The sequence below is a fragment of the Marmota monax genome, unplaced genomic scaffold (genome assembly GCF_021218885.2).
Source record: "Marmota monax isolate L192 unplaced genomic scaffold, Marmota_monax_Labrador192_F-V1.1 WCK01_AAM20220418_F8-fsc00106, whole genome shotgun sequence".
NCBI lineage: Eukaryota > Metazoa > Chordata > Mammalia > Rodentia > Sciuridae > Marmota > Marmota monax.
The window spans coordinates 4,779,607-4,807,221 of NW_026695218.1; the positions used below are offsets into that span (position 1 = coordinate 4,779,607).

The 27,615-nt window shown below is 42.2% G+C and overlaps 1 pseudogene; it reads right to left on the reverse strand.

Moving 5' to 3' along the window:
* Positions 1-10,551: 10,551 nt before the first annotated feature.
* On the reverse strand, positions 10,552-10,731 carry LOC124084963 (small nucleolar RNA U3; annotated as a pseudogene).
* Positions 10,732-27,615: the final 16,884 nt, after the last annotated feature.

Genomic DNA, 27,615 nt, shown 5'->3' on the forward strand with positions numbered 1-27,615 from the left:
GATGGGTTGTAAGAGGCCAGCTTGTAATCCACTATGGAGTAGTAATGTGTTTATTAAAGGGCAAGAACTAATTCTCAGCAGTATTTGGATACCTTTTTGATCTTTGCGTTTGAAGGGGGTGTTTTGTAGGACATTTTTTTTTTTCCGGTAAGTCGGACAATGAAAAATTCTCTTCATCGAGAAAATGCAAGTGGGTTTCCTTCAGCTAAAGAACACCACTGTATTTATTCTGTGTCATTTGTTGACATTTTTCTAGTATGTTACTAGTGTTAATAGACAATTATTTTAAAGAGGTAAAATCGTGACTCTCATAAGGATATAAAAAGAACACACATCAGAGGTTTCATTCAGCTCATTAATGAGTGAGGAAAACAGTAAGAAGTTTTATAGCAAGTGCAAGGAGACTCAGAATTTCCCACACTGTACTCAGATGAGGAGTGTTTACATGGATTCACAGACAGATGTCACAGGGTGACTGGCACATTCCATCCAACACTATCTGCTTTCTTTGTGCAAAAATTACTTGTACTAGTTTTCTACAAATTCCAGAATACAAAACAAGCACAGTGAAGGGTGGAGATAAAACCAATGGATGAGCCCATTTTGATCTCCAATTTCCCTACATGAAGAAGTGAACTTGAAGCTGTTCCAGGCTGGTTTGCATGATAGATTTCACTTTCCCCTAAGCATGAGACCTCATATGGCAGCTACTAGTTACAGATGATTTTCTTTTCTTTCCTTGGAATAAATAAGAGGAAGGGAATGTGAGTGGACTGGTTACCAACTATACGTGGTTTTATATATACAAACAATTGAATTTCTTTCTTATTTATTAATAGGTTTTCTAATAAAATATAGAATGTCTCAGTCAGTGTTGCAATAAAATGTCCTAAAATCACATAATGCAATCTTACTTAATATTTTGCTTTTAAAATTATATATAGGACTGCTGGTACAGTGGCACCCGCCTATAATCCCAGCAACTCCAGAGGCTGAGGCAAAAACATCACAAATTCAAAAACAACCTCAGCAATTTAGTGGGGCCCTAAGGACTTAGCAAGACCCTGTCTCAAAATGAAACATTAAAAGAAAAGGGGGTGGGATGACTGTGGAAGTGGCTTAATGGTAAAGAGCATCTTGGTTAAATTGCCAGAGGAAAAAAATTCAAAATAATAATTTTTGTTGAGTACTTCCTGTCACCTCCTGTGTTTTAAGAATTACTGGCACAAGATTTAGTAATAAGCAACATAAAAACCCCTGCCCTCATTGAGTTTTCACTGTTTTGAGGACACAGATAGTAGGTATAAAATGGTGATGGGAAAAGTGGCACTGAAGGGCGAGAGAATAAAGTGTGTGGGATCAACAGAGAACTAAATGAAGGGAGAAAGCAGGTCATGGGAGAACCTGAGAGAAAAGAGTTACTATTTTTAAGCTGAGAGATGTCCAATAAATAATTCTGCCTTTGAAAATATGCAGAATTATTGAGTTTTATTAAAAGCAAAATTTATGTTCTATTAGGCTTACTACTCTAGTCTTGTTCTTTCTAAAATCTTTGAAGTCCTGGAATATAATGGGAAGATGACTCCCATCTACTCGGGAGGCTGAGACAGGAATATTGCAAGTTCAAGGTTAGCCTTGGCAAAAGAATGAGACCATGTCTCAAAATACAAAAGCCTGGGGATGTATTTCAGTGGTAGAGCACCCTGGCTTCAATCCCTGGTACCTGGGTAGGGGGAGAGGTTGGTAATAGAAATAATTTACTCTGAAGAAACCATTACAATACAGAATGATAGATACTGAGTTGGATGTGCACCTTGTGAGCTGCTGTGGCACATGGGTATGCATTTTGCCCAGACTAGTTGCAGCTGGGAAAGTTTTCCAGAAGAAAGGAGACTTGAACTGAGCCTTAAAGATATACATATAGTGGAACAAATCAGATTAGGATTAAGAAATTTGAGAATGATAACCCACCCTCAAATAAAACATCACTTAAAAGACACATAGAGAATACGACATTCAATTTAGTTCCCAAGTCTTAGTTCCCAAGTCTTCATCATATCAGACAATGAGCTCTCTCTGGTTAGTTCTTGGAAAAATGTATACCCACTTAAACCAGCAGAAAATGCTTTAAAAATGTGTTATAGATAGCCTTATTACCAAAAAAAGAGATCTTTTTATTTTTTTCAAAAACATATCTTTATAATCTTACTTAGATTTTTCCTCCTCCTGGTTCTCAATCTCAGGAAATAGCAAACCAAACTCCCTGACTCCTTATTGGAGTCCCCAGTTAATCCCTTTTTCATTTTCATAACATTTAAAGCAAATAGCTGATACTTTTTTAGTGGTTTCTTTTTCATTAGCCGCCTCCACTAGACTATATATTCTAAAATCAGGAATCAGACTGGTCTTTTTAATTTACATTTCACCTAAGTAGAAAACAAGGGTGGGAAGTAGGCAGGTTCAGGGCATTGAAGGGATTACCACTCTGAAGAGAGTTCAGAGATTTTTTTTTTTCCTGAAAGAATGACAAGACGAGCTTTGCACCCCAGAAAGTTCCCTGTCACTACAGAGTAGAGAATGGCCTGGAGCCATATCTCAGGGAGCTGAGCTAAGATGGAAGGCAGGAATCCCAGCAAGAGATGACAGTGCTCTGGACACAGGTGCCTCAGAGTGAATGAGAAGTGGCAGTTGAATTGGGAATTAAGGGTCAAGAATCAACAAACACTGGTGACTGGCAGGTTATGAGGGAAACCCCTAGGTTCCTTCCTGGGAATTTGGTGAATGGTGATGTTATCTGCTGAGATTGGAGATGGAAAGAAGAAACTTTTAGGAATAAGCTGAATGTGCTTTGGAAACATCCAGCCTGGGGTGCATTTCTGTCATGTGCAAGCAAAGAAGTCCTCCAGATTGGGAGTGTGTGCAGCTCAGGAGACACCTGGGTAAAGTCACCAATGACCAAAACTCTTGGTAAGAGACTAGTCAGGAGGGGCAACAGAGCAAGATAGGAAGGGACATACAGGTGAAATGAGCAGATACAGAGAAGCAGCAGCCAGTGAGGAAAGGAATCTGGAAGTGCAGAAGTAGACGGCTGTGGATGGTGCCAAAGGGCCTGAGATGTTCCATCAGTTGGGACCGAAAACTGGCATTTGAATAGAGTTCCAAAATAAGAAACCATATTGCAAGGTGTGGATTATTTACCTTTACGCTTTAGGAAGTGTGTGGGAATTAAGGCATTGAAAGTTCTGAGAAGGTGTTAACAGAGTAATTGGCTGAGATGAAGCTCCCTCTCCTTTCCCCACCCCCAGGAGAGCCCCCTTTGTGTTTCTAATGATGTGAGTTGGTGCTCTCTTCTGCCTCCCACCAGAACTTGTACTTTCTGGACTTGAGAAGATTAAGCTTCTCTCAGCGGAAAAGGTAAGTGGTTAATGTTTACATAAAGCAAGGTCAAAGCCCTTCCTCCTAGACAGAGGTGAGCAGTTAGCAGTTACTAAAGAATGGGGATGGGGGAGGAGGAAAGCAGACTGGTGCCTACTGTCAGGAGTCCAGGAGGCTAGATGGGGGACTCACTGCAGGATGCCCACCATAGAGAGAAGAGGCTGCAGGGACCAGCCCCAGACCATGCACAAGAATTATTTTAATGAGAAAATAGAATTTTGCCAAGGGCTGAAGAACACTAGCTTGAACATTGTTTTTTTTATCTGAAAAGAAATAGTTTTTAAAATGTAATGACTCAAGCTCCCATTTTTGTCTTTTAAGGTATTTGTTTAGAGAAACATCAATGCATTTTAGTCAATTCTTCCAAGAGAATCATGGAAGGAAATTAGCAATTGGCTAGAAAAGGATCATTTCTAATTTTATAATAATGTCGACTGGTTTGCTGTTATAAATGTAATACGTCTTTAAAGGAACAGAAAAGTGATTTTTTTTCCCTATTAAAAGAGGATAAGTTGACATATTGATCCATGGACACTGCAAGAAAGCACAAGTCTCCTGGGTCAGAGACAAAGGTCCTTATTATACAGCATGAGTATCAGCAGGTTTGTAAATGTTTCCCTGGCCTCTAAATCCCACATGGGTGACACCACGGGACCCAGATTATGGTGCACACATAGTGTTACAAGCAGACATTTAAAAAAGGCTCTGTATATTCGGAACCTCCAATTTTTTTTTTTTTGGGGGGGGCGGGTACCAGAGACTGAACTCAGGGGCACTCTATCACTGAGACACATCCCCGGCCCTGTTTTGTATTTTATTCAGAGACAGGGTCTCACTGAGTTGCTTCGTGCCTCGCTTTTGCTGAGGCTGGCTTTGAACTCACCATCCTCCTGCCTCAGCCCCTTCAATTTTGAGCAGATAAAATTCCCTCTCTCTCAAACTGTTTTGTGTTTTAAGTCTCATTACACTGCTGCATATGTATTCTTAATATCTCTCTCTCTCTCTCTCTCTCTCTCTCTCTCTCTCTCTCTCTCTCTCTCTCTCTCTTGTTCTAGGGATGGAATCCCAGGTTTCATACTTGTTAGCCAAGTTCTCTACCATTGAGCCCCATCTCCAATCTTGATAATCTTTTAACAAAGAAAAAAAAAACAGATTGAATAATTAACTAAACAAGATTAAACTTGAGAAGACCATGACTTATTGTGCTCTCTGCCTCTCACTTGCCCAAAGGAAAAAGAGAACAGTCCCTTGTGTGACAGCCATGCCCCCAGTCATGTGCTCTTAGAATCTAAGCTGATGACTGGAGGTACAGAATTCTGTAGTGGATGACCCTTTGAAGTGGCAGAAATCTTATTAAACAGCAATCAATTAAGGCTGCTCCCTGACCTTTCCTTCCCTGGGGAGTCAGAAGATGAAGGCCCCAGTCTGGTGGGCCTTAGCACCCAGCCAACCAGGGAGCATGTCCAGGTAAAGACATGCTCACAAGGACTCTCTGTGTTAGGTATCATTGTTCCCAACCATAGGAAGAACACCAAGTTTATCAACTTATTCAAGGTCATTTTCACTCAACTAAATGAGTGATTCAAACTGGTCTTTCCAGTTCCCAGATCTGTCCTTTTTAGGGCAGAGAAGAGAGAAAATTTTCAAAAGGTGGGAATCACCAGGTGGAACTCCAACCAGTACTGCTCTCCTCCCAACAGAGCGACTCTGTTTCATAGCTTGAGCATCTGCCTGAGATTACATTTGAAGAGAGATGGGAAAGGAGAGAAAGAGAAAAGAAACACTGCGCTACTCAGATACTTTGAGGCTGAATTAAATAAGACCAGCTGTTAATATATTTATTATCAAAATTCTCAGTCTATAACAGTCATTCTCAAATCTCATGTACTTAAGAGTCAGCTTGGGTGTTTGTTTAGCCTGGAGATTCCTAACCTCGCTCTCAAATATCAAATTGAATAGGTCTGGGGTAAAGCTTAGGGATTTGCAGTTTAAACAGGTGCCCAGGAAAATTGGATGCAGGTGGTTAGAGAATGCATTTTAAAAAACTGAGCAAAGACATTTCGAAAAAGCATGTTCAGCAGGAAGCACCCAGAAGGGGTCTAATCAAGTCCATCTATCATAAATGCTACCCTCTTTGGAAATCTGTCCATGAATGATCCAACCGAGCTAGTTGGGTTGGATCAGGGGTCCCTTCATTGATTTGAAGCTGGAAAGAGAGTCGTTTCTGCCATAGAAGGGAGAAGGGGAGCCTTGGGATTGGACTTCACACAGGAAGATGTTGCATGGGAGACTCAGAGGGAAAAGAGAGCGTTCTAAAACCAGTAGAAAGGAAACCCTGAATGAGAAGATGTAAGAAAACCAAAAGAAACGGACAGAGAAGTTATTCTCCTGAATGATACTGAGTACTATTCTTAGGAACTCAGAAGTATAGAGCACATTTCTAATCTATAAGTCATAGCCTGACAGACAGCCACAGACTCGGCCCTTTCGTCTGAGACTGATGCCCTCAGAACCCTTCTCCTTGGACTCAGCATTACCAACAGATTCCTGAAAGGTTTAAGGACAATAATTTGAATTCCCAAAAGCCACAGAGATGGCATTGGTGAGCACAGCAGACGGATCTTTGTTGCAGGGGGAGTTAGATGACACATGGGAGCCAAACTAAGAGCTTTATAGAACACTGACAAAAATTATACCCCAAATCAAATGTATTACCTGAGAGGGGTGCGTGAGAGTGAGGGTGATTTCAATGCCTCCCACAGGCACCATGCACATATCATAGAAATCGATGATTGGCTGGTTTTGCTTTTTCCCTCTTGCTGTTTCTCCCAGGAGCAACAGAGGCTACAAAGACTCCAGGGTCACTAAATTTACACTTGGCTTGCTAAGGTCTGGGTCAGCTCCACATCAGGGTGGGTCTGCAGTGTCTGGTGCTGTCAAGAGCCTGCAAAAAGTCACGGTTAGCTCCAGATCATCTGCTCATTGACCCATGTGGACACATAGGCCCATGAGTGTGGTTCTAAACCTGGCGGTTCCCCCAGTCTATTGTATGCATGTGGGTTTCCATACCTGCTTCTCACTATCCGGAGATTGCTGGCTTGCTGGGCATTCCCACACAGTCACTCGCACAGTGACCTCAACTTCACCATATTCTAAATTGAATTGATATAATCATCTCACCTACACAGACCTGCTTCTGTATTTAGATCTTGGTGGGTGATATGGCCACCCAGTTGTCCAAGCCATAACCCTGGGAACCTCCACTGATTCCACCCTCTCCTTACTCTGCATCATCCCACCAAGACCATGTGCTGTTCTAACATTCCTTAAGCCTAACCTCTCCTCTGGGCCTTTGCCTCTCCCTAGTTCAGTCTTCCTCATTTCTCCAGAAGATTTGTGATAGCTTCCTTACCAGTCTCTTTTCTAGGGTTTCTTAAAGGAGATGTTATTGGCATTTTGGGTTTGTTCAAATAGTTCTGAAAGTATATGATCTCTCTCTCTCTCTCTCTCTCTCTCTCTCTCTCTCTCTCTCTCTCTCTCTCTCTCTTTCTCGCTTTTCTTTTTTGCCTCTGTCACCTGTGTACATAATGAAAGCAAAAATAACGAAACGGGGAACAGCAGAAAGGCACATTTTCAGGAGAGAAAATGGAGACTGGTTACAAGAGGGGTCCAATTTTTTTATAGGGTTTAAGTGAGGCTTAATCATCATAGCAAAATGTGTAGTGAGACTTAATCAGATACATTTAATTGTAGCAGAATGTGTGGGTAGGACAGTCAAGGAGAACAGTTGTTCAAAGTCCGAGTCAGGGAAAGCAGTTGAGCCAGTTCAAAGCCCAAGGTCCAAAGCCCATTGTCTTCCCTCTACCCTATCCCCCAGCCATTGTCTCCCTTTGGTGGTGGTGGTGGTGGTGGTGGGGGAGTTGTTCCCCCTTTTCCCCTGGGGGTTATTGTTTTCCATCTCCTTCACATGAGATGTCAATAGTGCCCTCTAGTGGTGAGAACCAACCTCCTTTCCCACGTGGGATGCTAGGAAGAGGTTAAATTCTGGTCACAGAACCAGGGTCAATATGGAGCCACCGGAACCACTGCAGGGGATCTGAGTCAAATCTGGAGACAGGAACTTGTTCCCTTGATGGGGATCTTACACCCTCCCAGGGTAGGAATGCAGGTCCACCTGGGAACTTTGACACATTAGACATCCTATCTCTTCTCCAGGCCTGATCCCCCTCAACCTGGTCTCTCTGGTTTTCTTGTTTTCCTCTTTTCATGCTACACAATGTCCCTAGGAGACAGATGTCACTTACAAGCTCTAAATGTCAGAAATAGTAATTTCTCCCAAATTTGCATCTCCAAGTTAAAATATCTCTTCTAAGATCAATACCTTTATATATTTGGACATTTAATATTAAAAAAGAAGCTGAAACCAAGATGAGATAATGAAAATCTGAAAGAATTCCATAGAATAAATAAACAAGCTATAATTAGAGATATTGATACCGGTCTCATAAGGTCACTTAAAAAATAACGTACTTGGTCCAAACAGTGTTTATAGAGGCACACAGTAAAATGAAAACTTGGGGAAACGAAAAGACCCAGGTATCTACAGCTAACTGATTTTTGACAAAGGTACTGAGAACACATAGTGGAGAAAGGACAATCTTTCCAATAAATGGTCCTGGGAAAATTGGAGATCTACTAAAGAAGAGTAAAATTCAATCCCTATGTCTTACCAGTTACAAAATCAACTCAAAATGAAGTTTGTTAGTCAGTTTTTCATTACTGTGACCAAAGTCCCTGACAATAACAACTTAGAGGAGAAGTTTATTTGGGGGCTCATGGTTTCAGAAGTCTCAGCTGATTCCATTGCTCTGGGTCCATGGTGAGGCAAAACACCATGGCCAAAGGGAAAGGCAGAGGAACTCACCTGGTGGTGGCCAGAAAGCAAAAAGAGCAAGGGGAAGGGGCTGAAGATAAGATGAAGAACTGGAGATCATTCCATTAAGGGAAACAAGCTAGGCACAGAAAGATGAGTAGCACTCAGTCCTGCTCACATGTGAAATCTAAAAGAGAGGATCTCATAGAAATTGAGAGTAACATGGTAGTTACTAGAGGCTAGGGATGGATGAGAGGGGGAGGGAGGAATGGGGAAAGGTGGACCAATAGGTACTAAGTTATACTTAGACAGGACTAGGAAACTCTGTTATCACTTTACTATCGCACAGTAGAGTGACTGTAATGATAATGATAATGTAGCTAATTTCAAAGAGCTAGAAGTAAGGATTTGCAATGTTTTCACCATAAAGAAAAGAAAAATGTTTGAGCAAATAGATTCGTTTAACACAATTTAAACATTACACAATTGTATTGAAACATTGCATGGATCCCATGAATGTATACAATCTTTATGGGTTTTTTTTTTTTTTTTTTTTTTTGGTACCTGGGATAGAACTCAAGGACACTCAACCACCCACCCACATCCCCAGCCTATTTGGTATTTTATTTAGAGATAGGGTCTTACTGAGTTGCTTAGCACCTTGCTTTTGCTGAGGCTGGCGTTGAACTCGCCATCCTCTGCCTCAGTCTCCCGAGCCACTGGGATTACAAGTGTGCACCACCACGCCCGGCCTTTATGTTTTTATGAATTAGTTTAGAAACAAATTTAAATTTTAAAAAATATCAAACATAAAGAAATGAGTGATTATTCAAATTGTTTAAAAATATACTATTCAAAAAATATTTCTCTACATGTGGAAAAAGATTGAGATGTATTCTTTGACCATTTATAGAAATAGATTTCTAATGGTTAAAATTTAATGTAATAATTATAAAAGCATAGAAGAAAATATAAATGGTATGTAAAGTCCTCTTAAAGCATAAGTGAAGCTAGGCATGGTGACGCAAGTCTGTAGTCCTTGAGACTTGGGAGGCTGGGCCAGGAGGATTGCAAGTTCAAGGCCAGCTTCAGCAATTAAGTGAGACCCTGTCTCAAAATAAATAAGTAAAAATGGCTGTAGAATATAACTCAGTTGTAGAGTGCCTCTGGGTTTGATTCCTAATACCAGAAAAAGGAAAAAAAAAGTGATAAAATCATGAAGAAAAGATCAATGAACTTAGTTATATTGATATTAATAACTTCTGAATAAAACTAAATACCACAAATAAAATTAAAGACTAGATTAGTCCAACTAAAGATCAATCCCCAGTGTATACAAAGAACTCCACATGGAAAAGAAAAACATGGACAATTCAATATTGAACTTTTTAAAGCATATCAATAATCATTCGTACAAGAAAATAATAAGACTTTGAAACATAAAAACAATTTCATCATCTGAGTCACAACACCAAAAAAAATCAATCAAGGGAATTAAAACTACAAGAAGGAAATTAAAATTAGAATAGTGATAAGACAGTATTTCTTCTTTCTATATTGAAACAGAGAAGGGGAGAGTATAGGAGCAGGGACAAAGTATTTAGTCCACACTCTGTTGACAGGATATAAAATTTGGTAAATATGATAGTAGCTTAGAACTTAAAGTAGGGATACTCTTTGAGGTATTAATTCCACACCTTATCTATCCCCAAGGAAAACTCACACATTAAAGATATGGAGACTGTTCACTGCAAACATTGCTTACTTTGGCAAAGAACTGAAAGGAACATGATGGTTAAATCTACTGTGATAGGTCAACAGCTAAATATGCTATGGTTTATTCATTTCTTAAGATACTACACAACAAGAAGGGAAAAAAAGATACTGCACAACAGAAAAAAATATATATGTGCAAATGTGGACATTCAGAGAGAAGATAACAGGTTTAAAAATCAACTGTTATCATATATTGTTATATAAAAAATATAGAGAAAAGAAGAACTGCTTTGTTTGAGAAAGGAAGTTTTTGGTAAAGGGTGGGTAGCCACAAGGGAGTTAAAACTTCAATGTACCTTTTTGAGAATTTCAATATGAAATAAGCCCTTAGAATTGACATAAGAAAATTTCAGTAAAGGAACTCACTAGAGACTTACCTTTGCTGAAAAGTGTAGGGAGCAAACTACAAGAAGACGAAGAAAACTCGAGCAATTATTTCAGAAAGAAGAGCTCAGCTTTTTACTTACTCTCCTTCCTAATTCTTCCCAGAGGAGAAAAGGAGCCATCAGCAGTAGCAAGCAGCAGCCAGCAGGTGGCACCACCCACAAGCTTCCCGCTCTGGAAGGCTTTCCGTGGCTCATTGAGATTTTCCCAGTCAAAGCTCTCTAGTAACATACTACAGATGTGACCTCTCAAAGGATGGTCTTGAGCGCCTGCCACTGCTTCCTTTGGGACTAAGAAGTTTATTTCTCTTTTGTTGCGGGGAGAGATCTCTCCCACCTCCATTACCACTGACATTATTTTATTTATATATATATATTTTTATATATATATATAATATTTGTACATATTTATTTATATTTATATATAAATATAGGTTGTAATTACATTCCACAGACTTAACAAAACATTGTGGATTTCATTATTATTTCTGAAAAGTCACAGATGTCCTGTAGCATAGTAGTCCCTCCCCCAACTAGCGTCTGAAGACATTATCACCCAGCTGATAACTCCCCAGGGCTGACAGGGAGCTACTCCTTATTCTGCAGCTCTCACCACACTCCACTCAGGGTCCCAGCGGGTAGAGGGCTTCTCTCTGGGGTGCAGGTATCAGGAAGTTGGTGTTGTTCTGTTGGAGTAAGCCAGGTATTCCTTGTTCACAAGCAGATTGGAGGTTATTTCTAATTCTCTTGTTTTGCTTCTCATTTACGTGCATATGGTGAATTGATGAGTTTGGGATCAGTGGAGTGATCTGGTCTGCAGACACGGGTCCCCTTTCTGAGGAAACACAAACCACAACTATTTTTTAATTGATCTATGTTTTTGCAATAAACCCAACTATTATGAATACTATTTTGAGGCACTAATCGATGTTTTTCCTTCTTGTGTATTTCCTTTTCTTTTTTCCCTAACACACATGCGTGCACACACACAGGCACACACACTTGTGTAAGCCCCATCTGCTGGTCTCTGGTTAAAGCCAGCACTCACCAAGGAGACAGTGTTAGATATCTTGAAGGTAAACATTACAATCAAGACAGTGCTTTTGTGATTAAAATCATGATTCCAAGTTCCCTGGGGTGGGGAGAGTTTGGGAGGAAGTCAGGTACTGAGGTCTGAAGGGTTAGGAAGATCTAGGAAAGGAATAGCCACAACCTCCCAGTGACCAAGTCCCAGAGCATCTGTGGGTCTTGAGGACAAGAGTAATTCCCCATGCTCTCTGAGCAGAGTTCTTGGGAGACTGAGGGAGAGCAAAGAGTGATGGGATTCCAGAGTGGTATTAGGGGATTGGGGACAGGAGCCCAGGGACCAGCAGCAATATCTCAGCAGGAGGATCAATTCCCTCTGGACCAAGTCAGAGAGGAGGTGTAGAGCTGCTTCCCTACCTGAGAAGTAAGGTGGCCTCTGCACAGTGGGGAGGGAGTGAACCTGAACACACTTGGGTGAGATTTCTACTGTTCCTATGGAAAGGTGACAAAGATGGTGGCGTTGGGCCTCCAATTAGATATTGAATTAAATCTAAATGAAGCTGTGTCCCCTTTACATGAATTTTAGAACTAAGATTCCTCCCTGAAACAAAGACAGGTCTTGTTTCCTTATCAACACTGCTCACTAATGAAACCTCTCAGAACATCTTTGCTTGTTCCATCATGAGTCAGACATACAGCTCCCTTGTTTCCTGAATGAGGCCTGGAAAAAAAAATACAGATAGGAAAGTAGACAAAACACTTCAGTGTAAACTATAAGCATCAGGAGTCACTAGCCACTGGAGGTTGACTGAGCACAGAGAATGAATATTCATTTCCTCAATGGAAGATCACACAACCCTCAGACTTTCTGCTTTCGCATCTTTCAGAAATCTCCGAGGGTTTCCACTCAAGTCTTCTTATCTTCCCAGGAAACACATTCCATTTGGCCTGGGTCTTATTCTTATCTGAACCTCTTTGCTGATGGCATCTTTCCTATTCCTTCCTCAAACACCTAGTTAGCTTTAGATACAGACCTACGACTGCCAGCCACATCACCCCAGGGCACATTCTCTGGGCACTAGAATTCAGCATCTCCAAACCCTTATTTTTTAGTTTACTTTTTCCTGTTGAAGAATAAAATAAAAAGCACCAGAGCATTGAAAAATACAAAGTTTACTATATAGCCTGATAAGGAGTTCAAACCAGAGAAGAAATTCACTAGAACCTTCCAGAGCGAACGAAATTGCTGAGAAAGAGGGAGGTCACACTGGTAGGCTGATTAAGGATGATGAGTCCAGATGCCTCTATTGGTCAGCAAAGATCTTCCAAAAGGTCAGCCAGGTCTTCTTCCCAGGGCCACTCAAATTCATGGTCCTTTATTGAGTTGGGATGAAATAACTTACTTAGTGTTCTCATCTCCTGGGCAAACATGAGTGGACAATTTAACTTTTTTTTTTTACCACCAAAATCAATGGTGTTTTGCTTCTAAACACTGCTTGTTTCATTTCTGTACACTCGATTCCCAAAGTGAGATTTCTTGGCCAACAGGTATGTGGATTTGTGATTTATTAGAAATCATCAGACCACCTTTCAGAGTGTTATAGAGCTGCACTCACCATCAATGATTGTAAGCATTTCTATTTCCTTTCTCTTGGCTGGCTTTGCATGTTAGCTCTTTTTAATTTTTTTTTTCTTAAAGTTTTAAAAATTGGGGACAATCTTATGGGTGAAAGGTGGTCTTTAATTTTTTGTATTAATTTACATTTTGCTATTGGTGAGATTGAGTTTCTTTCTGTAGCTTATTAGTAACTTGCATTTCTTTTACCAATTGTCTGTTTATACTGTTGCCCATTTGTCCATTTGTCTGTTTTTAAATAAAATTTTAGGCATTCTTGATAATTAGATATACTAACTCACTTGTCCTGTTAAATACACTAATCCATTTTTGTCCACTCTATTAATTTTTAAATCTTTTTCTTTGGGGTAACTTTTATCATATGTGTTAAAAGAATAATCAAATATATCAATATATTATTTTATGGCTTCTGAACTTTGTGTCTGTGTGGGAAGGATTCTTCATCCCCAGAGTTTTACAAATGTTCTCTGAGTATTTAATTAAAATACATCCATAATATGTGATTATCATCATTTCTTGGGTGTTCTTTTCTACCTGGTTAGAGCATCTGTACTGGGTTAGACCTGGAATGTCCCCCCAAAACTCGCCTGTTTTGCAGATACCCAGTGCAGCAACATGCAGAGGCGGGGTTTAGTGATTGGATTGTGAGGGCTTTGACCCCATCATTGGATTAACCCATTGATAGCTTAGTGGATTACTGGGAGGTGGTAGAAACTGTAGGCAGGTGGGTTTGGAGGAATTGGTCACTGTGGGAATGCCCTTGGGGACTATATCTTGTCCCTGACTCCTCCCTTACTCTCTTTCTCCTTCCTCACTGCCATTCTTCATCCACACCCTTCCAACACGATGTTCTGCCATACCTCAGGCCCAAAGCAAAGGAGCCAGCCCACTGTTGGATAAAAATTCTGAAATCATAAGCCAAGGAAAAGATTTCCTCATAGAAGTTGTTCTTGTCAGGTATTTTGGTCACAGTGATGAGAATCTAACTAATAAAGCATCCAAAGATATAAGTTAATTTTCCTTCTGCAGCCTGGAAGCCTCTCTGATTCTTGGGAACTCAGTAGATTACTATGACCTCCTTTAACTATGACCTCCTGGAGTTCAGTACATTGGTGATGTTTTGCCAAATAGGAACTTATGCTATTATGCCCAGACTTGGGTGAAGGGGAATATTAGTAGGAAGTCAGAAAAGAGGGGCAGGGATCTGTGGATGTGGCCAGATACTGCATGGAATTCAACATCCTATAGTGGAATTGGAGTAGACTATAATAAATGCTGAGGGTCTACTTCTGGAAGGGTCTCAGGTATCCTCTGCATTTAGGATCAGAGTGTCTGGTGCCTCTTTCTCTCTGAATGATAGACTCATGGAAGGTAGAGAGGACTGGAAAATTCTACCTTCAGATCTTGGAGGCAACAGCTTCTTTTCCTTGTTAGTGCCATAGTGTGAGTATTTAGACTTACCCTACAATTATGAGCATATGTGGCAGCAGAGACTACCTTACTCTGTTCTGTTCCATCCTGAATACCAGACATACTGAGGGCCACTTTCCCAGGTGTGGGGATTGGGACCTGCACTCTACCCCTGTCCACTTTGCTGTGAGTATTCTTAGACACTGGGCCAGGAGACAGCTTGTAAATCAAACCAAGGATGAGCAGGCCACACTTCATGTCACTGTAGCTGGCAACATGTAAGGCTGGGCACAACTGAAGAGCAGATCCTGTTTGGGGGATGTATGAGTCACCCATATCAGGCTAAGCATAGAGGAGGCACCCACAGTGATAGGTCTCTTTTTCCTTGATCCTCTCTACCTTTCTAACTAAGAAAACCACTACCATCTCTGTCATCTAAAAGATTCAAAAACCTTCCATATTCTGTGGAGTAAAAAAAAAAGCTATGCAATGGCTTTTTTTTTTTTTTTGTCTCATTCCCCATTTGAACAACAGTCTCTTCTTTTTTTACTTCCTCCTCCTCCTCCCCTACCACCACCACCTCCTTTACTATTCCTCTACTTCATCCTCCTCCTTCTTCTTTTTTTTTTCCAGTACAAATTAATGTTTGGGATGGACAGAGGCCTAGAATAAGAAAGGAAGGAAATTCTAAAATTACCTGTATAATAAAGAGGTAATTTTCAGTAAACAACACATGTCCACAGAGTGCCAGGACTCAAAGATAACGAAGAGCTAGGGATGTATCTCAGTGGTAGAGTGCATTCCTAGCAAGTACTAGGTCCTACTACAAAAAAAAAAAAAAAAAAAGAAAAGAAGAGAGAGAGAGAGAGAGAGAGAGAGAGAGAGAGAGAGAGAGAGAGAATGAAGAATCTTAAGGAATGTTGGAGAGGGCATTGGATTCTATACTGTAACACATAGGAGCAAAGCCTTCTGTGTATGAATGTGAAGAGGCAGAAATTCATTTGTTCCCTCTTTTTTTGGATTTAGGGGAATAAGAATAGGCAAGTACAAGAGAAGCTCAGGTAAGCTGGCAGGGCGGGGGGCAGTTGGGGGGAGTGTGCAGCTGGCAGCTCTGGTCTGGCCCTTCTAGGCCATAAAGTCATGAATGGAGGGTCCTTGAAGCTGGAAATGGTAGACCAGACAAAGAGATTCAAGATGGAAGACACACTTCAATACCATGTGGATTTGGTGGGTCTCTTTGATTAATTCTTAAGAATCAAACATGGCAGACAGTGTAGAAGTTTAAAAAAAAAAATCAACACCCTGATAGAAGTGAAAAGTGGTAAAAAGCAAATAGGCTACAAGAATGAAAATTTATACAGAGGCAGAGTTAGGCCCATCTAAACCCTGAGGCAATTCTCTGTGGACTCATAACCAACAATTACTGAACACCTCCTGGGTGGGAAACATCATGCTAGGAACTGGAAATTAAAAGATTGTTGCACAAGATCTAGCCCTTAGCCTGTGGAGTTTATGTTATAGACGTGTCATCCTGACATGGAGTGACTTGGGCCTTCTTCTTGCTTCTCTACTAGGGACTCCCTGGCCGTTTTTCAAGACTCATTTCAAATCCAAATTACTCAACAACTCAAAAAAAAATTAGCTCTCTCTCTCTCTCTCTTTTTTTGAGAGCAATTTTAAGAAACTCATTTTTTTATGCTTTATTGCTGTCATGAGTTCCTGTCTGTCTTCCTCAGGAGGCTACCTAAGAGAAACATTTCACGTTGTTGACATTTGAATCTGTTAGCTTTGTGAAGTTCATTAACATGTGCATATCAACCCAGGAGTGGGCTGTGAAATCAGTAGAGCTTGGCCAATATACTTTTTAAACGAAGTAGAAAAGAACAGAAACCACCAAAGTGATCCACACATTGTAAAAATGAGTAATGTATGAAATTTGTTTCTGTTACCTATATGGGTGTCCTGAGTCACAGTGTAAGAGATTCTTCTAAGAATCATTTTTAAAAGTCAGGAAAACACTTGAGGCTCAGTTATTTGGGGGTAAAGAACCAGAGGTTCTGAGGCTTTCAGACTATTTCAGACACCGGGAGTACTGGGGTATACAAGTTTTTAGTTAAATGCACAAATGAAATAACAATCATTTTCTACAGGTTAAGGCAGGGATAAGAAAAAAATTTCTGTAAAAATAGTGGATATTTTAGGTTTTGTGGACTCTGTCACAGCCATCCAACTCTGCCAGTGTAGCCCCAAGGTAGCCACAGACCACATGTAAAGGAAGAAGTATGACTGAGTTCAAATGAAATTTGACTTTCATATAATTTTCAAGTGTCATGAAACATTATTCTTTTGAGTTTTTCAACCACTTAAGAATGTAAAAGCCATTCTTAGCTCATTATGTTTTGCTTAGGCAGGGTATGTCCCTCTACGTTGTCCAGCTAGCCTTGAACTCCTGGACTCAAGCAGACTCCTGCCTCATCCTCCCAAGTACGTGGGACTACAGGCATATGCCACCATGCCTGGCTCATGGTGTTTTGTTTTGTTTTGTTGGTATCAGTGATTGAACCCAGGGGCACTTCACCACCAAACCACACCCCCAACCCTTTTTATTTTTTATTTTGAGACAGGATCTTGCTAAGTTCCTTAGGGCCTCATTAAGTTGCTTGCCATGTTTCTGTTCACGACTAAAAGGCTCAGGGGTCACTCCAGTTAAACTGGGCTAGCTGGGTTGCAAAATAACCACACAAGAGACACAATACCTTTTTCTTTGGGGTCGCTGTGATGGCTCCTCTGACCTTAAGGGTCCACAGAAAGAGAGAGAGAATGCATGTGCTGAGCCCTTTTATTGAGGAGAAGCTATTCAAATGAGGCAAGGGGTCAGGTTTCAGGGGGCTGAGTCTATCTTCATGATGTCCACTGTCAGCAGGTTGACTGACATCTAGGTAGGCCACACCCAAGGGCACAGTAAGAGAAGGGGACACACCCAAGGCACTTCCATGGAACATTCTATCCTAAACAGGGCAAGGGGTTATATTACAAAGGAACAGGTGAGCGTAGCTTCACCCATGGGGCTGTAGGAAGACAAGCTCAGGCACAAAGACATAGTCAATCGAACCCTAGAAGAAGGGGCAGTCTAGCAGCATGGGTGCCTGACTCCACATGACCCAGCAGGGGAGTTAACTCAGTCAAGTGGGAGGTTGGTCTCCCACAGTTGCTGAGGCTGGCTTTGAACTTGTGATCCTCTTGCCTCAGCCTCCCAAGTCGCTGGGGTTACAGATGTGTGCTGTGTCCCACTTCATGGTGTTTTAAATACTGGGTATTAAAAAGAAGATTTGAGGTTTGGCAAATCCAACAGATGAAGCCCATAGCCATCATAAGTACAGTTCCCAAGAGGAAGGGGCCCGTCACATCTTGGTGGGGAGGGTTGGGCATTGGAGTTGGAGAGGAGCTAAAGGGAAAGGGGGAGGTGGGGGCTGGAGTCTTTTTTGTCATCTCTGTGGGAAGGAATAAGCCAGGCAGGGCAAACAGGTTTATTATTAACTAATAGGAATAGTTTCAGTGGGCTCTGAAACCATGGTATGGGGCTGTCCCTGGTTTCCTGCTTTCTCGCCCTGCAGTGTTTAAGGCAGGTGGATGGAGGTCTGAAGTGGGAGAATTCAATAAAGGAGGCAGTTGAGGTTGTGGGCTCTGGATTTGGTTTGGTTAGTTTGTATTTGCAAAGCATGCTCCCCGGTGACATATGCTCTGTCTCTAGGATTTGGCTAATCCTTGGAGGGGCAATTCCCCCTCCAAGGATTAGCCAAATATCACAACATCAGAACAAAGGAAAAGAAAACACATTGCTAATACGCATGGATTGTCCAAAAAACAAATGTGGGTCCATGGGCTACAGATTTATCAACACATGGCCTCAGGGAACGAAGGTAATGTCAAGTACCTAACATCTAATTGTTGTAAAAAGTAAGAGTGAATAAAGAGTATCTCATGAAGCTTCTTGATTCTTGCCAATAAACATGAAGAGAGAAACTAATTCGTGATAATAAGAAACAACCTGTATCCACTTAAACTTAAAGGAAACCCTTTCCCCTTTTGGCCAATGTATTCTTTTCATTCTGCTCTGACTGTCGCCAAAACCTAACTATCCCCTGCCTGCTCTTTCCTTTTTTTTCACAGAAAAAGGTAAATCAGAGGGAACATGGATTCTCAGAGTCATTAGTGTCAACACGATTACATCTTCCCAAGGCCTCTAGTAAAATATCAGTGTGAATTCTGTGTTCTCATCATTTTACCCAGGCCTAATTAAAGTTTTTGGAGCTCCTAATCTAATTATGCCGTTGTGAATTCCTTGTGGGAAGGGATGGTGTTTTCTTTCTCATGTTACTTCCTTGCTCAAATCTTTTCACTGGCTGTTTTTTGCAGTTAGAAGGAAATCCCAACTTCTGTCTGGGGCCCTCTGCCTTTCCTTCTCTTCCCCAGGTACCTGCCCTTGGCTGTTGATTCAGACGAATCTCTTGACAGGTCCCCTCCACATCACTCCCTTTTCAGTAGCCACGTTGTTGGTCTCTTGATTGACAACTGGGTTCCTTCTGTCTGCCAGAACTTCTACCCTTTCCCATTCCTCATTCTTGAGGTCTTACCCTTCTGTGAACTGGTTCCCCTGCAGGTCTTTTTCACAGCTACTATTGCTTCTCCTTCACAGCTGTGTCTGTACCATGTCATCACCTTGTAATGTCAGTCTCTTCCATTAGATCCTGGCCCCTCCAGGGCTTGAGGGTATGGGACACAGTAGCGACTCAGTAAGCATTCACTGAAGGGATGAATGAATGAATGAATGAGCACAAGCCAGTGCACAGCACCTTGAGGCAGAGTGGGGAGTCTGGAGCACAGGGCCAGGAGTGACCACTGCGCTGTGTGCATGGGTCCTTCAGTATTCCTAAGTGACTTGTTAATCTTCATCCACGAGGTCATTTTCAAGCAGCAGCAGCCCAGGGGGAAAACACATTCTCAGCATGTCCAGGGAGAGAGAAAATGAGAGCAAGAGAGCATTGGGGACTTTGAGGGTTGATCATAGGTGTGCATGAGGGTGATGCTGTCAGTGATGTGCCTCTCAGTGATGCTCCTGCGAGGATGGGGAGAGACAGAGAGTGAAGTGCACAATCCTTGTTTAGTGTAGTTTGGCTAAAATTTGAGTAGACACTTTAGACATTTCCCCCAATAACCTTACCACGCTTACTTCACTATCACCATGACATCAACTGGAGATTTGACTGACATGCATAATAGCTCCGTATTCTCCTATTGCATATAATGAGCAAATGAGGACTATTTTCGACGGTTGGTGGATCTAGGGTTCCCTCTTTTTTCTTTTATTTTAATATATTTTTTTAGTTGTAGGTGGACACAATTCTTTTATTTTATTTATATGTGGTGCTGAGGATTGAACCCAGTGCCTCACGTGTGCTAGGCAAGCGCTCTACTACTGAGCCACAGCCCCAGCCCCTCCCTCTTTTTTCTATTTTATTTTTAATATGTTCTATAATCTGTGTATGCTTAGATCATAAAGGAAACCTCATGTTCAGGAAATGAACACACTATCCCAACTGTGCCAGACCCAAATGTTCTCTCCATCAGCCTCTCTTTGCATAGCTGTAGTGCAGTGTTGAGCATGTGGGCTCCAGAGCCGTGGTGCTAGGGTTTATAGGCTGTGTTTTGTGACTGAGCACCCGACTTAACCTCTCTTGGCCTCAGTTTCTTCGTTGGGAAAATGAAGTGAAAATAGCATCATTTATCTCCCTTAAATATTACCAAATTAATGATCAAATACAGGTACAATATTTGGAAAGTTGTCTGAATCATTCTAAGTGAATGTGAACTATCAATATATTTATGGCTGAAATTATTATTTAAAAAGACAAAATGGCCGGGCACAGTGGTGCATGTCTGTAATCCTAGTGATTTGGGAGGCTGCGGCAGGAGAATCGCAAGTTCAAGGCTAGCCTCAAGCCTCAACAAGGCCCTGAGCAACTTAGTGAGATCCTGTCTCAAAATAAAAAATAAAATAGGGCTGGGATGTGGCTCAGTGGTAGAATACCCCTGGGTTCAATCCCCAGTACCAAAAAAAAAAATTGACAAAATGTAATTTAATTCATGTGAAATAGTTTAAAACTACTTACAGTGTTGTGTTGGTCTATAATACAACTCAGAAAGCTTTTCATTGGAAATAATCAAAATAAAACAGTTTTGTTACTCAAAACAGTACTCAGCAGTGATCTGGAGAAGCCAGTGCTTCAAACCAGGTGAGGGCTCAGAAAAGCAGATACTCACTTGGCTGATGAGGCTGTCTGCTGGTGGGTCCTCTGAGGAGGGCTGGTGGTTTGAGAGCCGCCGTTTTCTCATTTAACACAATGAAACAAGAATATACCCACATTTCCTCTTCACTAGTTGTACAAAGACATTTTTCTGAAGTGAACATTCTGTCTTACTAGCAAATTGCCTACAATTTGGGCTGAAAGAAGGAAGCTGTGTTGTGGACTCCTTACAACCCCTCGAGGAATGGGCACACTTATCCCCAATTTAAAGTTGAGGACAATGACATGTCCAAGGTCACACACATCAATGTGTTGGGTCATTTATTTGTTGTGTGCCAATTATACCTAAGACCAAGCAGCTAATCCTCCTCAAAAGGATTAGTGTGGGAGTGCAGCTCAGTGGGAGAGTGTGTACTTAGCATGCACAAGGCCCTGGGTTCAATCTCAGGCACACACACACACACACACACACCAAAAAAAAAAAAAAAAAAGAAAGAAAGAAAAAAAAAAAGAAGAAAAAGGCTTAGCCTGATATGAGTAAACCATTTAAAAATCCTGTACTGGGGCAGGTGTTGTAGCTCAGTGGTAGAGCACTTGCCTAGCATGTGTGAGGTACTGGGTTCGAATCTCAGCACTATATATAAATAAATAAAGGTTCATTGACAACTAAAAAAAAATACTGTACTGTAGTGGTTGCTGGAGTGTAAGGAGCCAGAGTGGGCTGGGAGAACAGTCAGGAATGTCATTTTATACAGGTCTGGGAAGGCAGGGTCCCCAAAAGAGGAGTAATTGAACTCAGTCTTGAAATAGGAGTAGCCCTTCGTCAGATGACAAGAGGCAGCCCTGGAAAATCCTCCTGACCCAAATGATCACAAAGGTAAGGGCAACTCACAATTAACTAATCAAAGTACGGATATTTGATCTTCTGCATTTTGATTAAGTTTAAAATTTAAAATCACCATTTTCTCATAATTTTAATGTAATTATTTAAAAATTTGGAAATTACCCAATGGAGAAAAATAACAGACATTTTCAGTTTATGTATTTCCAGAAATATTTTTGTCTGCATTCAAACACGAGTGCATATCAGCCTAAAACAAGATGTCATCGATGTTCTGCCACATCAGTGAACATGCACCTTCAACATCAGTTATAATGCTTGCCAAGTGTTAAATCATGTGGTTGCTCTGCACTTCATTTGACTAAGGCCCCGTGGGTGGACATTTAGGCTGTTGACTGAGCGACTCTGAAGCTATGCCAAGCTGAGCTGGAGAATGTGGCCAAGGTGGAGGCAGCTGGGGACGAATCAGGTAATAATTACTCAGTGATCCATGCCTGCCTTTCTTGTAAGTTATTTGCTTTAGATTTAGCTGCAATTTTGAGAGCTAAATCTGCTTATTTTGCAAGAAAAACAAATAAGCCAAAGTACCTTCTGCAAAGGAGAAATGGGTTCATGCGGTGAGATCTCAGAAGCAGCTGGAGTGGCCTCTAGGAGCAGGTGGAGAGTGGGGAACATGAGACTTTCCAACCTCCTGAGGATGAGTTCATCATGGGTGTAGATTCTGAAATGTAATACAACCTTGAAAAAAATTAGAATATTTGCTTTGGAAACGAAATTTATATCCACAAAATTGTAGAGTGCTTATACAGTAAACCTTACAAAGCTCTCTGAGTTCCAACATAAACATGAGTACTTTAAAGAGTCCCAGCAGTGTGACCTTGAAATCAACATACCTTGGAAGCTTCTCCCTGGCTTCCTGTTCTCTCCAATCTCTCTATTTTTTGAGTGTCTGTCTTGTGCCAGATGCTTTGCAGGCACCGAGGATGTTTAATGGATAGATACAGATGTCACCTGTGAGGACCTTATTCACAGTTATTGGGGCAATAAGGTATAGAAACAAATTCGCTAAGGCTCATGTACCCGCAATGCACATATATCTTGGATGAGTGTAACTTTGGGGAAATCGGAGCTAAGTTTGCAGAGCAGCTGATGTTTGCAAGAAAAATTTTTTCCCCCAGAAAATGAGGGGGAAAGGCTTGTACAAAGGCGCAGAGTGGGAGATCATGACCTCTGGACATGCAGGGAAAGGTACAAGTCACTTGGAGTCTCAGGGCACACTGAAGATGAGGCTGAGGCTGTAAGAGCAGGGCCTTGAACTACCTGGAGGGAGACTTAGATTGTCTCCCATACACACAATGAGGAACCACCAAAGGATTCTTTGTACAGAAATTGCTCATGATCTTTCCCGGCTCCTTGCTTTCAAGAATCTCTAACCTTAAATGGTCTCTCCAATTGCACCTTTCTTTCAATCTACTTAACTCTGATTCATTCTTCTGTTGTGGGGCAGGTCGCTCAGAAAACACACCAAGTCCCAGTTTTGTCCAAGGTGGAGAGTCTTTATTTAGCCCGCCAGCCAGCGACTGCTCCCCGCAGGACCCATAACTTTCTCTGCAAGGAACAGCCCCGAGCCTGAGCCTTTTAGGATATTTAAAGGCAATAACCACAAAAACCACATCCGGGTTGACATAGCTGCAAGCAAGCAGGTACAGAAGCTGAATTGGGCAGTTAGCGAGACAATGCAGTGGGTACATTGGTATTTCCCACGGGAGTTTTCAGATGGCATAGTAGCAAGCAAGCAGAAGGGAAGTGGGTCAAAATGACCCTAGTTCAGTACAATTTAGAGATTGGTTATTGAACGTCCAGACAATCAATCTCTGACAAGGTACATTGCCTAAGAAAAATGAAAATCAAAGTGGACAATTTGACATTGTGTAAGAATTGCTATTTTGTGTTGCCAAGTATGTTGTGCTAGGTAATGGGTACAGACTTGGGGTTTTCCCAAGGAAGAAGCATTTATTACATGATATGGGGTTTCAGGGTAAAATGGAGTCTGTTTGGTCATTGCCCATATAGCCTGGCCCATAACACTTCAAGCTTCAGCTTGAATGTCACATCTTTCCTATTTACCTGTCTCCTGGCAGCCAGATTTGGATGCGCTTCCCAGTACTCTGCTCTTCCCAGACTGCACAGATCTCTTAATCCCTGACCATACTGCACTGTAACAATTTGTGTAGCTTAGCTGCCTTATGGGCTGTATCTTCCCGTTTAGTTTTTCCACCTCAGTTCCTAGCACAGAGTCTGTGCTGGACAGATGCATGCTTTCTTTCAAATCCCTGCAGCTTCTCTGCTTTGTACCGCGGAGGCCAATCATTGCAGATTACATTTCTTGGGATAACTTGCCAATTGACGTTCTGCTAGCTTTGGTCAATGAGAGGCACTGGTGGGGAACAGGGATGAACCAGGGTATTTCTTTCCTTCCTCTGCTTTGAGTAGCACCACTGGAAATATGTCCCCCAAGGTTTCAGCTCTTACTGGATAACCGATTCCAAGGTTCAAGTTCCTGCCAAGTGGTCACTGCATCTGGCTCTGATAATATCACCTCTTCCTTTTGTCCCTTCATCTTTGGGGATGGTAACGGTTTCCTGCTCCTATTATTTCTCTGTTGCTTTATTGTTTCCTGCTTGGTTTTTTGACTTTTCCTATACCATTAGAACTAGTTCTCTGTATCTGTTCTCTTCTGTTGAGCTCACCCTGCATTTTGACATTTTCATGCATGGAGGGCTTGACAGAAAGGGCTGCTCAAAAAATTTGTATAGGTAAATTTTTTTTTCTGTTAGTCAGCTTTCCATTGCTGTGACAAATTGCCTGAGAAATATCAACTAAAAGGAGGAAAAGTTTATTCTGGCTCATGGTTTCAGAAATTTCAGTCTATGGTTTCTTGGTCACATTGCTTCGGGTCCTGTGGTGACTCAGTGCCTCATGATGGGGAGTGTGTGATGGAGTAAACTGTTTACGCAAAAAGAAAGAGATTTACAGGAAAGAACTGGGATCTCAATAGTCCCTTCAAGGTCACACTCTCCATCACTTAACTTCCTATTGTTTGGTTCCATCTCTGAAAGTCACTTCCCAATGATGCCACAGGATGGTGACCAAGACTTCTTATGCCGCCTTTGTGAGAAGGGTAAATAAATAACATCTTCATATGCAACTAGTATATCGAATACACTCCAGTGAAGTCTTAATCAAAACACATCTTTCATTTGGGTCCTTTTAAAATGCATTTATCCTGGACTGTCGACTTTATTGCTCAGTCAGGTAATGATAATTGTGCACATGCCACTTCATTGCAAATGGTCTCTCTTGAGCAAAAAGAAAGGCTAGTTTGTGTAATAATAAAAACTCAATCTCATCCCCTCCTCACTGGGGAAGAAGATAGGGAAAAGCTGCTATCTGGGAAGGTCTGGTGATCTGTTTCTCACATTCTCGGTTCATGTCCTCCAAGCTGGTTAAGAAGGTTGGCAAATGGGCTGGAATTGAGCTTGTTAGGGAGCAAGCTTCTGCTGCACTGGGGACCTGCATCTGATGTCACCTCCTTATGGTCACATACCTCAGATGTGAGCAGAGCCTCCTGACCATTTGGATGCCCCTCCTCCTGCCAGAGCCCTTGGTTTGATAAGGGCCCACTCTGCACCAAATCTCACAGTTGGGGGTCCTTTGGTACCCCAGGCTCTGCTCTCAGCCAGAACTGAACACTGCTGCAGCCTGGCTTTTCCACCTGTTGGTGGTCTGGGAGACACAAATCCTTGCTCTCAGGAATTCTGGCAGTGCAGCCCAATCCTGGGGCGCCTTCTCTCTTCTGCTGCCCAGGCCATCTCTGTATGAGCCAGGCACCTGTTTCCTGTGCTCCCCACTCCCATGGAACACAGTGCAAGACCTCTCAGTGTTCCCGGGAGGCCCCCTGCCTCAACTCCAGTGAAGGAGCAGCCCTTCCACACTCCTCAAAGGGAAGTGGGGACTTGGAAACAACGCGCTCCCAAGAAACCATTTCACGCCTCTTTCCCTTTCTCTCCTCTCTACATTTCCTCAGATCCTTCCATAATCTCAAGTTAGGGATAATAATTCTGGATCATAGAATCAGTCCTCAGAAATCTCTTTACACAATCTACATATTGTGAGCTGTCTTTCACTGGTGCCTTGGTTGAGACTGAGGCAAGAAAAGTCTCCTAACAAGTATGTCACAGTGTGAGTGAGCACCTTGGAAATCCTCAATTTGCTCATTCATTTCCTGGTCATGCAGGTACTCACCAGACGCTTGTTCCTTGGGTCGGGGACTGGAAACATCAGAGACTGGGCATCCCTAATGCTTAAGCAGTCCTTATTCCAACAGTTCCTATTGTCATTAAGCCATAAATTTTAGCAGAGTGAGGGGGCACTGGCTGGGACCAAATGACAGAGTATGGACACAGTATGCTAGTAATTACTTCCACACTTAAATGAACACATATCTTTTTCATTTTTCCAGTTGTATGGCAAATATCCTCCATCTACCCTGTTATCACAAAGTCTGCCTCTTCTTGAGTAAGTCCCTCCTCTCTTCTACCCAGGTCTACCCCGCACGCGACCAAAATGCGAGGCGCAGTCCGCCGGCGCCTTTGCCTGGGCCGCCACACGGTGGCGCTGTAAGAGGTCCCTCAGCCTTCTACAAAGCGGCTTTTGTCCGTGTCGCGTACAGCCGCCGAGGTTCGCTGGGAGAGGATGACCCCATTCCCTCAGCGGTAACCTCAGCCAGGAGTAACCCCCACTTGAGCTCACGAGGTTGCAGCTCAGCTGAGTTCTGCCGCCAGTTTCCGTTCGCAGCCGCCTTCCAGGTGCCAGCTGGTCCCAGGAGCCCCGGGGCAGCGCAGGCTCCTGGGAATCCCAGTGATCCTTTGTTTTCAACCCCAAACACAAAAGGTCCAGTTATCACCCCCTCTTCCTGGGCAACAGGGCTAGTTGCCATCCATCTAGACTTCTGAGAAAAGTCCCCTCTGTGATTCCCTAGGGGACTCCAGGATGCCCTACCTCTTTCTCTCCTTCTCCCCTCCACCCCAGACTAGCAGCCTTTATTGAGGTCACCTTGGTTTTCTGTCCTACTCTATAAACCAAAGTAATCCACACTTTTCTCACCAGAGAAGGGGACTACAAATTTAATTTTAATCTTTTGCAAGCACCTTTCTTGTAAGCCGGGCCGCCTCAGAGAGAGTAAAAACTGTGTCTAACATGCTTTAAGATAGAGAACAGCCCATAGCCCTGACCTTGAGAACAGACCTCTGGGAGCACATTTGAAATCCATGTAGCAGTTTGACCTCTCTGCCTGTTAAGGAAGTGACTTTGGATTCCAGGGGCTTGTTCATGCATGACAATTAGTTTTCAAAGCTTTCAAGAGCAAAGGGTAGGCTCCATGGAGATGCCAAGTGGGGAACCCAGTGTTTTTGTTGCAGAGCTGAATGTCACAGAGTGTCCTGGCTGTCATACCAGGGTCTATCCATTCTCACTGAGGAAGAGCCAGGCACTGAAAGGAGCAGAGGGCTCCCCAGGTGACAGTACAGCTCACAATTTGGGAAAATATCAGCTTCTGTCTGAACACAGGCTGGGCCGCCACACGGTGCAGAGCATTTTGAGGGATGCTTTGTATGTTATTTCTAAGCTTTACAACCACTTTTTGTGCATAGATATTATTACACCCATTTTATAGATGAGGAAGAATGTGGCTGAGGGAGGTTAATTAGCCAGTTCAGTGTCACACAGCTAGTGGAGTTGAGGTTCAATATCTTTGTACTCTAAAACTCACTCTCTTCCCACAATTGTATGTTACCTTTTGAGAATGGTGTCCACATTGGAAAAGGATGATAAAGAGAATGGATCTTGTTATCTTGCCGGGTCCCTTGTGA